Raw genomic sequence first — 11,944 nt, forward strand, 5'->3', positions numbered from 1 at the left:
ACTTCTTCTCTGATCCAGACTTGGTGTCCTTAATCTTCTCACCTGTGGTGCTATGTAGAATGATGCCAACACAGCTTACAAATGTTATGGCAAGAGGATGAAGCCCAGTTTTACTAGGAAGTGATTACTAAACTACTAAAATATCTCCATACAGTATGTACATCCATTAAAAACATTTGATAAAAAATTTGGAGTGCTTAGAATATATGAAAAACATATACACTGAGTGTACAAACATTAGGAACACCTACCCAATACCCCCCCTTTTCCCTCAGAACATCCTAAATTCGTCAGGGCATGGACTCTACAGGTGTCGAAAACATTCCACAGGGATGCTGACCCATGTTGACTCCAATGCTTCCGACAGGATGTCCTTTGGGTGGTGGACCTTGATACATACAGGAAACTGTTGAGCGTGAAAAACCCAGCAGCTTTGCAGTTCTTGACACACTCAAACCGGTACACCTGGCACCTACAACCCATAACCCCTTCAAAGCACTTAAAGCTTTTGTTTGCCCATTCACCCAATCCCAATCCATGTCTCAATTGTCTCCCGACTTAAAAATCCATCTTTAACCTGTCTCCTCCCCTTCACCCACACTGACTGAAGTGGATTTAACAAGTAACATCAATAAGGGATCATAGCTTTCACCTGGATTCACCTGGTTAGTCTATGTCATGTTTTGCACACTAAGTGTATATTTCAATATTACCTATATTAACACTAAAATAGTTCTTTACAACTGAAAATACATACAGTATGTGACTTACCAACAATATTTCATAAAAAATGTAGTAATATAAACAAAGTGTGTTATCGATATACTTAATGTAAATAAGTTACTGCAATTGTTTGTTCATTAAATTGTTCATACTCTAAGAACATGTGATTTTTAAAGCCACTGTAACATTTCAATACTTTACGATAACCAATGTTACCATGAACAGTGTAAACACTTGTGTCTTACATTCAAGCATTATACAATTTGTTTTGGTCTTATGGGTAATGCCATTTAACCTATCCCTCTACAGTATGTCAGAATATTAAACCTATTGTCTCGGTCTGTTATGGATCATTCTGACCTGACATGATAAGTCAAACATAAATACAGTATTAAACATTGACTGTTGCTCTGCTTGACACCTGCACTTTAAAAGGGGGAACAGGCTATTTAGCCCTATACAAGGTTGACAATAACAGAACTGCCCCATTCTGCTACAGGGAGTAGAGTTTGAGCTGCTCCTCCATGTCTCCCTCAGTCACCTCCCCTAGTGCCTCCTGGTTCTGCATCAGCAGGAGAAAGATGGCCGCCAACTGATCGTTTTGCACCCTAGAACAGATACACACCGACATGATGGCATCACTTCCAATGCCTGGGTCTATATGACACACTTACAAACTCACACTCATCAATACACACAATAGATACATATAACAGAAACTCAGTGTACACAAACAACACGTGACATCCCAAAAAAACACACACATGTTTGTTATCTATGTGTGTGTGTAAGACATACACATACAGTGGCTTGCGAAAGTATACACCCCCCTTGGCATTTTTCCTATTTTGTTGCCTTACAACCTGGAATTAAAATTGATTATTGGGGTGTTTGGGTTATTTGATTTACACAACATGCCTACCACGTCGAGGATGCCAAATATTTTTTTCTTGTGAAATAAACAAGAAATAAGACCCCCAAAAAACAGAACTTGAGTGTGCATAACTATTCACCCCCCTCCCCCAAAGTCAATACTTTGTAGAGCCACCTTTGGCAGCAATTACAGCTGCAAGTCTCTTGGGGTATGTCTCCATAAGCTTGGCACATCTAGCCACTGGGATTTCGCTCATTCTTCAAGGCAAAACTACTCCAGCTCCTTCAAATTGGATGGGTTCAGCTGGTGTACAGCAATCTTTAAGTCATACCACAGATTCTCAATTGGATTGCGGTCTGGGCTTTGACTAGGCCATTCCAAGACATTTAAATGTTTCCACTTAAACCGCTCAAGTGTTGCTTTAGCAGTATGCTTAGGGTCATTGTCCTCCTGGAAGGTGAACCTCCATCCCAGTCTCACATCTCTGGAAGACTGAAACAGGTTTCCCTCACGAATTTCCCTATATTTAGTGCCATCCATCATTCCTTCAATTCTAACCAATGTCTCAGTCCCTGCAGATGAAAAACATCTCCACAGCATGATGCTGCCACCACCATGCTTCACTGTGGGGATGGTGTTCTCTGGGCGATGAGAGGTGTTGGGTTTGCGCCAGACATAGCATTTTCCTTGATGTCCAAAAACCTTCTTCCATATGTTTGGGGAGTCTCCCACATGCCTTTTGGCGAACACCAAACGTGTTTGCTTATTTTTTTCTTTAAGCGATGGCTTTTTTCTGGCCACTCTTCCATAAAGCCCAGCTCTGTGGAGTGTATAGGTTAAAGTGGTCCTATGGACAGACACTCCAATCTCCGCTGTGGAGCTTTACGCTCCTTCAGGGTTATCTTTGGTCTCTTTGTTGCCTCTCTGATTAATGCCCTCCTTGCCTGGTCCGTGAGTTTTGGTGGGCGGCCCTCTCTTGGCAGGTTTGTTGTGGTGCCATATTCTTTCAATTTTTGAATAATGGATTTAATGGTGCTCCATGGGATGTTCAAAGTTTCTGATATTTTTTATAACCCAACCCTGATCTGTACTTCTCCACAACTTTGTCCCTGACCTGTTTGGAGAGCTCCTTGGTCTTCATGGTGCTGCTTGCTTGGTGGTGCCCCTTGCGTTGTGGTGTTGCAGACTTTGGGGCCTTTCAGAACAGGTGTATATATACTGAGATCATGTGACAGATCATGTGACACTTAGAAAGTAATTGGTTGCACCAGATCTTATTTAGGGGCTTCATAGCAAAGGGGGTGAATACATATGCATGCACCACTTTTCAGTTTTTATTTTATTTCAGTTATTTCAAGTTCTTTTTTTATTTCAAGTTATTAAAGTTATTTTTTTTCCTTTCACTTCACCAATTTGGACTATTTTGTGTATGTCCAATACATGAAATACAAATACTTTTCAATTACAGGTTGTAATGCAACAAAATAGGAAAAACGCCAAGGGGGATGAATACTTTTGCAAGGCACTGTAGGTGTACATAGTTGGACACTGTCTGTCTTCTAATGTTATAATAAACACAGCTATAAGCTATAAAACATCTCCTGGGGTAGACAGGTGCTTCACAGTTTATTATTGTCATAATTCACATACTGGACCTTTACAGGCTGCCCAATAAAAACACCTCAAAAGACCTTCTTGAGGGCTTCAATCTCAAGTCCCACTGGAGTTGACATCTACCTGACAAAGGCACGTCAACTAAGGCACGTCTTAAACATACAAAGCCCTACCAGTTACCAGAAATCATATGTCGAGTGGTGCAATGAGAACGGCTATTATTGCGTATGTACATAGAGATATTTGAAGTTATGATATCATCATCAATCCATGTATGACCTTATCTGGCTTACATAGAAAGATGCAATACATGACATACTGATTAGCCTTGTGTTGTATGTAAATGTACTACAAAATGTGCTACAAAGTAGGTGAGCAAAACTCGATGAGATGAATTTACTGCTTTTAATTAGATGTGCTGATATGGAAAAATTGGTGGATTACTGGGTGGATTACTGGGTGGATTCATGGGTGTAATGATTAAGAGGCTTAAACACGCATTGGTTTTAGACAAACTGGCTTTTACTAGTCAAGAGTTTACAAAAGCCCAAAAACGTCATGTTTAAACAAAACATTTCAATCTCTCTACAAAAATCACTACGGGTTGTCTTACACATATTCCACTTTAGCCATTCTAACTACCGAGCTCCAGTCCCATATGAAAAGAAGCCCATTCATTGTCAGTGTGCATTGGTTACATATAAAGTGACAAAAGCCCCAATGATCGTCAGAGTCAGGACAGGAGTGAGATATATGGTTTTCTCAGCATTCAGAATGACATCATTAGGCTATTCGGATGTTATTGATTGGCATTTGTTACATTACTTAAAGTGTCTGAGACTGGCTCACAATGGACAGTGGCCACACAGACCAAGACTTGGGTAGAGGGGGCCTTTGCATGCAAATCACTTGTCTTGGCTTTAAATCACAGTTTCATATTTGAAAACAATGAAAAACTACACAACCCTTCCCTACCCCTTCACCCATAATAGCTATTTAAACACGTCCTTACTGTATTGGTATTGCAATGGTCATCCATTTCTTCTAAACCAGTGGTTCCCAACCTTACTTTTTTCGGGAACTTTTTTTGCACACCCCACACGTCATACTCTGTAATAAGCATGGATGTATTATCTTCAAACGTTCCTTTGCAACTATCAGAGTCTCAGAATCCAGAATGAATCATTCCTGCTCTAATCAAAAGGATAGACGCCACCAATAAGACAGCAGATAGAAAGCGAAGGGGGCGGGGACTAACGATTCACATAGGCACTTGTGTGTTTGGTGTAATGCAGCTATTCACAGGCAGAGTTGAGCAATAGCCTTTAATTCACATCCTTCAAAAGTAAGAAAGAAGGAAAGAAAAGGGGAGAGGACAAAAAGCAACATATATTTTCCATATCAACAGCAAAGTTGCCGGACAATCAACAGAAGAGATCGCTCTTCTCAGCAGAGGTTTCAAAGGTTCTTCTTCAGTGATCACTTTTCACAAAACAAAGTAAAGAATAGAAAGGTGTGGGTGTAGAGTCATTCCGTTTCTTCATCGCCTACTCAGCTGCACTGGAAAAAAGAGAGTACTAATATGTCAGTACAATGTGGTACAGTTTTATCTATTGACAAATATAGCTATTTCATTGATTTTACTAGCCAGTTATTGTTACTAGCTTAAGAGTCAGAAATGTTAAGTAGTTAAAGTATTGGAATTGGAATTGGAGTATTGGAATCAAGCTCGTGATTTGGAAAAGAGTGAGATCACTCACCATTGTCAGGGTTGTTATTTCAGCATGCATCAGGGTTTAGTAGGTTTCAAGAAACCTAAAGCAGACAGTGCTCTGACCAAAGGTTGATCAAAACGCACCCGGAAAATAGCATACCACCATAGAATACCCACCACCACCACCACCACATATCCCCCTCCCCCACCACCTCCAAGTGGTGTACGGTGAAGTTGCCCCTAGATGCTGCTTTTGAGTCAGTTTAGCATGTTCCTTGCTAATTAGGGTTGTGAGAGGGGAAGCTGATCCTAGATCTGCACCTGGGAGAAACTTCACCCCGGAGCACCACAGAGTATCCAGGCAGGTTAGATTGCAATGTGTGAGATGCATGCCATTTCAAAGGTTAGTATGTCCTAATTAGTGCAATTTAACAAAGAGACCAGATTATCATATGCTTTCTAATAGCTGCAGCAGGCATGTGAATGTGACAGCTGAATAATTAACTATTGAAACAAGCATTCCTCCCCTGGCAGCCTGGTCTCATAGACTAGACGTAACATAATAAATGTATATCTGGGACACTCCATTTGGTATGATATGTTACGTTTCGTACGGCCTTTGCAGACTGTACAATTTTGGCCGTTTTATGCCACGACTTTGCCGTCCCAGACAAAATTTCCACGTTGTGGACAAATTCTTAGGTCATAAACGATTGTCGGAAGTCTTGGCTCGTTCAGTGTGACAGGGTCTAGGTCTGCCGATTAAGTGCTGATTAAGTACCGCTACATGCAATCGTAGGCTCCGAAAAAGTTCTAGCGGTGTCCACATATTTAGTCCTTTGTCGCGTAGTGTGGCTGGTGTTATGAGATGATCCCGTTGACTGACCAATAAGAAGACGGCCTCCATTGAGTACGCACACAAATATAAAATTATTGTGAATAGTCAGATTAATTTAATTGTTTGAATTAAATGTTTAGCCTTCAGATGTGTCATATAAACAAGATTATTTACAGGGAAATCGTTCTTCTTGCACAGCACGTGCAAGAAGAACGATTTCCCTGTAAATAATCTTGTTTATATGACACATCTGAAATTAGGCTACCTGGTGAGATTTCAATTTGCACACGATTTTTAAATGCACAATCTCGCCAATCAAATGAAACATTAGGACATATAAAGTTTGTATGTGAAAACTATTTCTAAGATGCCTACTTGAATTTATTCAGAACTCACTTCACTCACGCATAAGCATTGTGTGAGGATTGCGCTGCTGGTGCTGGCACATGCTCAGATCAAATACACCGCTGCAGGCAAATTGCAGAATGTGACGACAGAACTGAAGCAAATCATACAATCTGGCCAGGTTGATATCAAGATTTTAATTTGGTAACGTCGCACAGTGTAACGTGATAATCGTTAAAGACTGAATCTGATAGACAGTCTGGAAATGCTGTAGCCATTTCCTGCAGTCAAATGAAAAGTGGCCTGGAATGTTATTAATATTTTTCATAATTTCATAATGAATAACCTGAAAATCTGGTGTTTCTTTGTCAAACGGTTTTGATATATTTCAGTCTTCTGTGATGTATTTAAAGTGCAATATTGGGATGCAAACTCAAAACTTTATACATTTCAACTCTATATCTGACATGGTACAGGTGTCTTCTTTTTAAAGCCCATAACAATGTGTGTGAGGTGTATATTTTGGGGCGGCAGGTAGCCTAGTGGTTAGAGTGTTGTGCCAGTAACAGATCAAATCCCCGAGCTGACAAGGTCAAAATCTGTCGTTCTGCCCCTGAACAAGGCCGTTAACCCACTGTTCCCCAGTAGGCCGTCATTGAAAATAAGAATTTGTTCTTAACTGACTTGCCTTGTTAAATAAAGGTTAAATCATTTTTAAAAAACTTTGGTGTCAAAGAAGTTTTGTTTAAGACTACCAATAGACAATCTGTGTGACCCTGATTTAGCCCACTGCAGTAAAAGGTTAGTTAAGGCAAAAACGAAAGTAGGGTTGTTGGCCGGGGTGGATGGGTGGGAGTATAACGCGAATGTCTAGCCACCCAAAGGTTGCGTTTTCAAATCTCAGCAACAACTCTTGCATTTGAGCTAATTAGCAACTTTGCAACTATTTACTACTTTGCAACTACTTAGCATGTTAGCTAACCATTCTCCTAACCCTAACCTTAACCCTTTAACCTAATTCCTAAACCTAACCTTAACCCTAACCTTTAGTCTAGCTAACGTTAGCCACAACAAATTGCAATTTGTAACATACCATAAGCTTAGCTATGTCGTAACATAACATATGAATTAAAATTCGTAACATATCATACAAAATGGATTGTGGACATTTACAACTTAAATATGGGACACTATCATACTAATTAGAGTGTCCCGGATTTCCATTTACTATGTAACGTCTACCCCTGAGTCTATGTTGCCTCTAGATGTAACAATGTTGTAATTGGAGATATGACAGGCATACAGTAATACACATTCTAGATAGCCTTAAAGACACTGGTAGGCTGAACATAAACAGTTTATAAGCAAAACATTTGTTGGGAAGATACCTATATTCCAGTGAGTCAGCCTTATTGCAATAATAATGTTGATCTTTATTTGTCAAGTAGAGACAATAAACATGGCTTGCAAATAGTGGCCTGACTTGCCTTTTCAGGCTACACTGATCAAATGCTGTCACCATCTGGCTATTAGCTAGCTGGCAGTGCATTAGGTATACACTATACAATCTTGAATAACTGTCTGACTCTCTGACTTGGCAACATATCATGGTAAAATAAGTCCCAGCCCTGTTCCTCAAACCTTTTCTCAACAACGTGGAATAAAAATGCAATTATAGTGAAAGCATTTCAGCTCACACAGACACAGGGAAGAAAATCCCCAATTTAAGTGTCTCACTACCTCAATATCGCCTGCAGAGGGCCCAATGGTATAGCAGCAAAGGTCTAAGGTTCAGGGCTCAGCTATAATTCAACTTCAAAACTGCTCTCTGCAAGGCCCCCTGAGTGTGTACAAGCGCAGCTGTTGGCACAAGATTAGTTCTAATTTTGCAGGTGGCTCCTAAAATCAGTTGGTCCTGATAAAAGTCCCACCCAACCACCAAATTATGAAACTCTTTAATACTATCATGGCAGCCATTTTGGGTGTGCAGTAAGTGAGTAACTGATTCTCTCTCAGGCATGTGTTTAGCAGGTGCCACGCACCACCAACCAATTCCAAAATGGATTCCCCTCTGGCACCAGCATTAAGAGGTAAAGAATGTGCCTTTGTGAATGATTCATCACAGATGTCATCTCAATAGAAGGGGGGGGGTCTCCCCTGCAGCACTGATGATAACCCACATTGGTGTCCCAGTGCAGGGCCCTTTGTTTTCGAAGGCCGTGAGACAGCAGCATATGATAACTATTAACTGTATCCTTATAGAACCTGAAGCTCCGGGATATTAGACTGGGGGGACGTAGATGGTGGGATGGGGGAGGGAAGTGATGTACGGTGCATTCGGAAAGTATTCAGACCCCTTAACATTTTTCACATTTTGTTACGTCACAGCCTTATTCTAAAATGTATTAAATTGTAAATAAGGTATTTCTGTTTTTATCTTTTATAAATTAGCTAAAATGTCTAAAAACCTGTTTTCGATTTGTCATTATGGGGTACTGTGTGTAGACTGATGAGGAAAATAAATGATTTAATACATTTTAGAATGGCTGTAACGTAACAAAATGTGGAAAAGGGGAAGTGGTCTGAATACTTTCCGAATGCCCTGTAGTTCTGGTGGCCGTTGGCGGGGATCAAACAGAAAGAGTCAAATAGAAAGGATAAAGCAAGCTCTGCCAGAATGTGCCCTATCAGACCCAGATGTGTGCTCTACCACATCAGTGGAAGCCTATCAGTGGCAAAAATGTCCCTTCAAAAACAAACAAAAACAATAGCCTACAGCCCAATCTCCTGGTGGCAAGGTACACTGTTGGTGATGTCATACTAGTGTAATCAGGTAAATGGGTGAATGCATCGATACACACTGCTTTCACCAGAGTCATATATACAGTGCCTTCGGAAAGTATTCAGACCCCTTGACTTTTTCCAAATTTTGTTACGTTACAGCTTTATTCTAAAATGTATTCAATTGTTTTTCCCCCCCTCATCAATCTACACACAATACCCCATAACGACAAAGCAAAAACTTTTTTTTTTTATATTTGCAAATGTATAAAAAACACAAAACTGAAATATGACATTTACATAAGTATTCAGACCCTTTACTCAGTACTTTGTTGAAGCACCTTTAGCAGTGATTACAGCATAGAGTGTTCTTGGGTATGACGCTACAAGCTTGGCACACCAGTATTTGGAGAGTTTCTCCCATTCTTCTCTGCAGATCCTCTCAAGCTCTGTCAGGTTGGATGGGCAGCATCGCTACACAGCTATTTTCAAGTCTCTCCAGAGATGTTTGATCAGGTTCAAGTCCGGGCTCTGACTGGGCCACTCAAGGACATTCAGAGATTTGTCCCGAAGCTACTCCTTCGTTTTCTTGGCTGTGTGCTTAGGGTCGTTGTCCTGTTGGAAGGTGAACCTTCGCCCCAGTCTGAGGTCCTGAGCACTCTGGAGCAGATTTGTATCAAGGATTTCTACCCTTTCCCAGATCTGTGTCTTGACACAATCCTGTCTCGGAGCTCTACGGACAACTCCTTCGACCTCATGGCTTGGTTTTTGCTCTGACATGCGCTGTCAACTGTGGGACCTTATATAGACAGGTGTGTGCCTTTGCAAATCATGTCCAATCAATTGGATTTACCACAGGTGGACTCCCATCAAGTTGTAGAAACATCTCAAGGATGATCAAGGGAAACAGGATGCACCTGAACTTAATTTCGAGTCTCATAGCAAAGGGTCTGAATACTTACGTAAATAAGGTCTTGCTGTTTTTTTTTTTTTATATATTGGCAACAAAATTTAAAAAAATGTTTTCGCTTTGTCATTATGGGGTATTGTGTGTAGATCGTATTTTTATTTATTTGATCCATTTTAGAATAAGGCTGTAATGTAATAAAATGTGGAAAAAGTCAAGGGGTCTGAATACTTTCCAAAGGCACTGTACATATGTACTGTATATGGCTCAGCCCTTCACCAGTGATGTGTCACACCCTGGGTAGTGGGTGAGGGGAGCAAGGAGAGGGAGGTGAGGTGGTATTTTTTGAGACTTGGGAGAGGATAAGAGGCTCTGGGGGGGGGTTAAAGTTTAATGATACCTTACCCATAATCCTTCCTAACTCAGTGTGCTTGTCGATGTTGCTTATAGAGAGGTAAAGTCAGGTGTGAGCTCTATCCTGAAAAGATAAAGGCAGGGTGAAAGCTGTTATGTACATCAGCACAGAACTCTACACAATTCCACAGCTTGGAAACAGACAACTTAACCACAGCTTCGTCCCCAACTTTGGCACTTATGGCAATGCAAATAGGTTTCACATGCTTACATCTTTTCCACATAAAACCTAGTGCCAAAAGGAAAGCATTGCACTGAGCTTTATGAAATCAAGTTTAGGCCAAAGTTGTGGTTGAGTTTAATTCAGACCCAACGGTTGGTGTGGTGAGCAGGTACATGCTGTGCTCTTGTGTGTAAACACATAAGTGAACTGCACAGGGTACAAGGCACAGAGATTTAGTAACATATAGCTGGGTTTGGGGCTGGAATGGGACTATAGTTAATCGTATAAAGATGTATTAATATATCGTTGGTCATTTAAAACCATGAGCCACTGCTCAGGCTTCAAACAAGAGTGGAAGCATACTCCCCAAAAAAGACAAAGAAAAACATTCCTGAAACTCAGGGCCCACATGCCTTTCCTCCCGTCCTCCTTCTTCCGCAGCTCACAACTCCATGGGAACATAACAAACCAACAGCCAAGCTTGGCAGATATCTTAAGACCTTGATTAAATTCCTGTGTTAGAAGGCACAAGCCACCAATCACATGGTGTTTAAGACATCCACTCCCCTCGCTATAGAAACTGGGAACCCCCCCCAAAAAAAAAAAAACGGTAAGTGGTGCAATTAATCCATGTTATTGCCTTGTTGTCACACCCCTAAACAGAGTCCACATCCGCCCCCTGCACGCTCACTCACTAAGTCATTCCAACCCCCAGCTAGCATTGGGCCCCAGGCTCACTGCACTGCTCCTCTAACAGAGAACAGGACTGGCTAAACCAAAAGATAGGAGGCATCTTGAGGTGTTACATCACTTAACGCCTCCCTCCCTCTGCTTATGCAAGTTCAAGCCCTAGGATGTGAGAGAGAGAGAGAAAGAGAGAGAGGCTGTTCGCTCCCTATGCCAGCCTCCTACCACAAGCTCACCACAGTCTGTAGGATGATGTTTAGCATTACAAACTAACAGTAACCTTTAGGCTTCAAAACAAGCTGACTTTGTTGTTGTTTTTGTCTCCTTCCTTAAGTGACCCTCAATTTTCTTCAGTGAAGTTTACTAATCTTATTTTACAATCTGGTGACCTATAAAGATACAGAACATCCCACCGCACACACTGGTTGAATCAACGTTGTTTCCACGTCATTTCAATGAAATTACGTTGAACCAATGTGGAATAGATGAATTGACGTCTGTGTGTCACGTCCTGACCTTAGTTCCTTTGTTATGTCTCCATTTTAGTTTGGTCAGGGCGTTAGTTGGGGTGGGCATTCTATGTTTTTGTTCTATGTGTTATAGTTCTATATGTTTGGCCTGGTATGGTTCCCAATCAGAGGCAGCTGTCAATCGTTGTCTCTGATTGAGAACCATACTTAGGCAGCCTGTTTTCCCACTATGGTTTGTGGGTAGTTGTTTTCTGTGTCTGTGCTTTCACCATACAGAACTGCTTCGATTTTCTTTGTTTCACGTTTGTTATTTTGTGTTCAGTTGTAATAAATTTAACATGGACACGTACCACGCTGCATATTGGTCTGATCCTTCCTATTCCTGTTCCTCAGATGAAGAAGATCGTTACACTG

General features: G+C 41.0%; 1 long non-coding RNA gene across 1 annotated transcript; it reads right to left on the minus strand.

Annotated features, from left to right (window-relative positions):
- Positions 1-3,711: 3,711 nt before the first annotated feature.
- LOC135566903 (uncharacterized) lies at positions 3,712-10,973 on the minus strand. The gene is made up of 2 exons (XR_010462208.1): positions 10,202-10,973; positions 3,712-4,771 (listed from the first exon to the last, which is right to left on the minus strand). It is a non-coding gene; the product is annotated as an uncharacterized LOC135566903 (long non-coding RNA).
- Between the last annotated feature and the right edge of the window lie 971 nt (positions 10,974-11,944).

The sequence above is a fragment of the Oncorhynchus nerka genome, unplaced genomic scaffold (genome assembly GCF_034236695.1).
Source record: "Oncorhynchus nerka isolate Pitt River unplaced genomic scaffold, Oner_Uvic_2.0 unplaced_scaffold_3007, whole genome shotgun sequence".
Taxonomy (NCBI): domain Eukaryota; kingdom Metazoa; phylum Chordata; class Actinopteri; order Salmoniformes; family Salmonidae; genus Oncorhynchus; species Oncorhynchus nerka.